This window comes from Protomyctophum parallelum (assembly GCF_964188405.1).
Source record: "Protomyctophum parallelum genome assembly, chromosome: 23".
NCBI lineage: Eukaryota > Metazoa > Chordata > Actinopteri > Myctophiformes > Myctophidae > Protomyctophum > Protomyctophum parallelum.
The window spans coordinates 18813169-18818168 of record NC_139715.1 but is presented as its reverse complement, the minus strand read 5'-3'; the positions used below and the strand labels follow the sequence as shown (position 1 = coordinate 18818168).

Sequence of the window (5000 nt, the reverse complement as noted above, 5' to 3'; positions counted from 1 at the left end):
ATTTGCACATAATTTTTCACGATTAAAAATAAATAAATAGCAGATCTACAAGCTCATATAGGGGGATTGTAGATCTACTATTTTTCAACAGCTAAAGTTTGAAATAATGGTTAAAAAAAGTTTAAATGCGGTCCAGGTCTTAACAGGTTAAAATCAGAGTGTTTTATTTGCTGGTTGCATGTCCTTAGAAGTTGGTGTTTGGTTTATGAGGCGCAGCAAGCCTTCTGCCTGCACAGGATTTAACCAAATGACAAAGATGGACTATGCAGGATTTTTGGTGCTGTATTTACACTCGATCAAGCGATGCATTGCAACTGCAGCCAAAGCGCTGCACGGCTGTGCAATGCAATTACTAATTTTAGCAAAGCCAAATCTTAGCGTATAGCACCTTTCACTCAGCAACAAGGACATTCTAAGTGCTTTACAAGAACATTAACATTAAGAGGAATCGAACCCATGGACCGCGACGGCACTACCGTCTGTGCCACCGTTGCCCCCCAGGTTTTGAGCTTTGATGTAAAAGAACAGAGCTTTTGAGGAGTTTGTTCCAGATTATACTATGTAGTGCATAATAAGACAAAGTTTAGTTCTGGTTCTGGGGGCAGAAAGACGACCTAAACCATTCAATTCTTCATAAAAACAACAACATAGTTTAACATCATTTCTCTGACAAGGAGCACGTATAAAGATCAGTAAAGTTCAGCCAACTGGAGTGATAATGATTGGTATTAGTAAGGCTTTGTTTTTTATCATGCAATCATTAGTGTAGTAGTTTTGTAAAGCTTTCCCAAAACATGTATAAAATACTGCATTGCGTGACCTAAAAGAGATTAATGTAGCATAATATGCATGACCCATGTTGCTCTTGGATGTTCAACATTTTTGTTCAAACTGTTTTTAGTACCATTTATTCAACACATAGACCATTGGCAATACTGCACAGTACAATCCCACTGTGTTTAATAATGTATTCATGTGCATCTCCGAGAGTGCCTTGCCTTGCTAAAATGTGACTGAAAAAATGAGTAATTGCCTCGCACAATTATATCCGTACAGCACACATTGGCAGCAGCTGATAGAATGTAGCGCTCGATCGAGTCCATTTATATGCTGTCAGAGTTAAATTGAAACTGCAATCCAGAACTTATTTAACGCATTTAGAACTAAGGCCAATTCTAAAAAAGATGGCTTCTAAATCCTAGCAGTTTTCTGAAAAACCTGTTTCTATGTCAGTTGTGCTCAACCTTTTGAGTCAAGGACCTCCAGAATTGTCTGTATTTGGCTGCGGACCCCCATCTGAAAAGATGTTGTTCCAGGGAGGAACCCCACCAGAAGCAAAGATTTGACTTAAAAACTTTGGCACTGAAAGGATATATTCAAAGATTTGAGGTAAAAATGTTCGCTCTGAAATAATATACTGGTATATTTAAAGATTTGCATCAAATTTTCACGAATTTTCAAAAATAGCAGTTCTACAAGCTCGTAGTGCGGCACCCGGTGCTGCGCTATGAGCTTGTAGATCTGCTATTGTTCAATATCTACAGTATAACCTAATGCTTAAAACACCAAAAGGGGTTCCCGTCCAGAATGGGTTAAATTAATAAATCTTTATTTTAACCATGGTAGTAACTAGATTACGTTAATGCAATATAACGTGTACATCTGCCAGTGGCTGGAGCATGCAGGAGCTGGTCTCCCTACTCTTAGATTGAGACCCCTGGACGAGCTGGAAGATCACGTTTTCAAATGTATAAAAAACTTCTGAAAATAGCCGATCTACAAGCTCACAATGCGCCGCATTGCGACGCATTGAGAGCTTGTAGAGAGTATATAGGGCTGAAGTGGTTTCATAATAATCATCAAAACCTACAAAGTAACTACCGTAGTACAATATTTGGAATCCGAGATGTAGCGGAGTAGAAGCAAAAGTATTGGAAATTGGAAATACAAAGTAAAGTACAAATACCTCAAAATTGTACTTAATTACAGTACTTCACCGCTGGTAAACACAGACTTGGGGAAATGATGTTAAAGGAACACTTCACCCCTTTTGCAACCAGATCTTATTTTAATTATGTTTGGGAGCCAAAGAAACACGTTCCTGCCTTAGAGTATATATGAATAGAGACGGCACCCGAGCTCCACTCGCATTAAGTTGCTCTAAAGCGCATGAGGCGATTTCACTCCTCCTTCCGAGTAGGAACAGAGTGCATTCTGGGATGGATTGGGCCCAAACACATGAACGCGCTGCCGTTGACTATCATTGCACGCGTTCACGTATGATACAGCGTTCACGTGTCATCATGAACGTGCACAATGATAGTCAATGGACCAGCGCGTTTATGTGTTTGGGTCCACGCTGCAATACCAAATTCGGCTACTATGTCCATTTCGCCTCAGGGTTTCCTCCGTGTGCTGTCTCTATTCATATATACTCTAAGGTTCCTGCAGGTTTTTATGTGGGTAATATGTGTTTTTTGATATTTTCGTATTTCAAAGTGTCTACACTGCAGGGCTCGCTTACTTTCTGGACTACAATTCCCATAATGTTTTGGTGCACTGCTCCTCCTTGTGGATAGGGGGAGGGCTGTCTTAGTAAGACATGTATTCCAGGAAGTAAGTGAGCCCAGTGTCCATGACATCATAGACACTTTGAAATACGAAAATATCTAAAAGTAAAAACATGTATTATTACCCCACATAAAAACCCCAGGAACGTGTTTCTTGTCTCCCAAACATCATTAAAATAAGATCTGGTTGCAAAAGGGGTGAAGTAAGTGTCCTTTCAAAGGAACAATAGGGCCTGTGGTGACGGGACACGTGACGCGGTGGGAACACTGTGACAGCGCAGGTGTGCGCACATCACTGACTGACGCCGTTATGTAACGTATTGTCATCATCACCCCCTGCGTGACCTCCTCCTCCGGACTTGTTGCACGTTTTCCTTCTCCCACGCTGCTGTGTGTGTGTGTGTGTGTGTGTGTGTGTGTGTGTGTGTGCGTGCGTGCAGGGGCCTCACCTGTGAACCTGGGGGGGGGGGGGGGCATGTTAATCATGCTAAATGACTATAATCGGCTAGGGAGATGTTCGGAGGAAGAGGAGACGTTCCCATGTGCTGCACACGGTTGCTAGGGTTTTCTGTTTCGTCACCTTGGCGTCTGCCCCAGAAATACAGCCTTTAAATCAAAGGGACATAGAAATGTTACATGTCATGACTAGGGCAGTCCCCGACTAAGGATTTGTATAGTCGATTGTGATTGGCCAAATTGTATCCATAGTGTGGTAGTCAACTACAGGATTATTGTTATGGGACCAAGCCCGAAGGGACTTCTTGGTCCCTTATTGTATTTGTCTGTTTTTTTCTTCTCCGTGCAGTCGTTTTTTATAAATGATATTTATAATTACATAAACGCTGCTGCCTTATAGCATGTTAATGAATCCATCTCTCTCTCTCTCTCTCTCTCTCTCTCTCTCTCTCTCTCTCTCTCTCTCTCTCTCTCTCTCTCTCTCTTCCAACCTGGAAGAAGGGGTGAAAACAACTCATGCACTGGGTGAGCAACTCGATGCAAGTGGCGTCTCTATGCGCATATCGAGTGGAAGTGTGTAGGGCGAGTGGCGAGGAGCCCGTTTCAAAATGGGCCTGAGTGAGCCTCCTTGTCAAAGGGAAAGAGGGAGTGCAGTAGTCAATGCATGGGGGGCTCTGTCTGTGACATGTTTGTTCTGTTTGAAGATGTGCTAAGAAGTACCTTGTGTTTGATTCTAACTGGTGCCGGCTAACATGCAAATTTGACTGCGGATAGCACTTGCTTTGCTTGTACAAACTGTGCGTGTGTGCGTGAGAGCGCGCATGCTAAAATAGGCCAATGATGACTCGGTGTTTGCCTCTTCATTAACACAAAGTTGGAAGCAAGCATCTCTGGCTAGCGCCGCGCTCTCTGCAAACATGTAGATAAATAATCAGCCAATCGCCTCCTATTTATTCAGATTTAATGGGGAGGAAGCCGCATGATTGGACGGCTTCCTGTGCAGTGATTTGTGGGTGGCTGGCCAGTCTGGAAGGTTTTTGCACCAGCGCACGGTTCAATGCAATCTTTGTCAGATGCTGCCAGCTTCCATGTTTGAATTATAGAATCCAGTTAGATGCTGGAGTCTGGTCTGCCAGTACAGTGAGGAGACTTGTGCCTGCTGATAAGAGTGTTTGTGTGTGTGTGTGTGTGTGTTTCTGTTTCTGTGTGTGTGTGTGTTTTGGCATCTTTGTGAGGACAGATTTTTGAACCGCCATTTATGCAGGTTCTGTTCTCGCTGTTCATGAGGTTGAGGTTTAGCTTGCACTGACTTTCCTCACTTCTTGTCGCGTTGTGTGTTGTCGACAAGCTAGTCTCGCATAGCCAGATTCCACACTATTCCAACTATTCCACAATCTCCGAATGCTATATAGACTAGAGTCAGAAAGTACACCTCCTGAATGCTATATAGTCTAGAACTACACCTCCTGAATGCTATAGACTAGAGTCAGAAACTACACCTCCTGAATGCTATATAGAGTCTGTAACTACACCTCCCAAGAGTAACGGAAGCTGTCTCTGGTGCTCAGACCGGAAAGATATTCAACCAATCACGACACGGTGCTCACGGAACTGTAGTGACATTGGAAACACAACCGAGACGGGAGCATAGAGAGTTTTTGCCTCTGCACCGAGTGAGGGGATGCGTCACATCCGCTTTTCTAGCTTACTCATGAAAAGAGCTTCCATTATCCAGACTGTATGACGGAAGCATTTTAAACATTCGCCACGCGCGACTATAGCTGACGTGCGTCCTGTGCGCTTGTACCAATCAAGCACACTTCTTCTTACTTGTGTGTGTACAGTGGCTCAGTCAGGGGGTAAAGCAACCTGATGGCAACCAAAGGTTGCCAGTTCTATCCCGGGCTCCCCCAGAGTTAGTGTCCAAGTGTCCTTGAGCAAGACTCTGAACCCCTAAAGCCTAAATGCTCCCGA

General features: G+C 43.5%; 1 protein-coding gene across 4 annotated transcripts in view; it reads left to right on the top strand.

The window, feature by feature from the left end:
* Positions 1-5000, top strand: part of LOC310854275 (histone deacetylase 4-like) — a gene marked incomplete at its 5' end in the record, with an annotated part of 104860 nt that overhangs the window by 39815 nt on the left and 60045 nt on the right. The gene's annotated exons all lie outside the window — the stretch shown is intronic.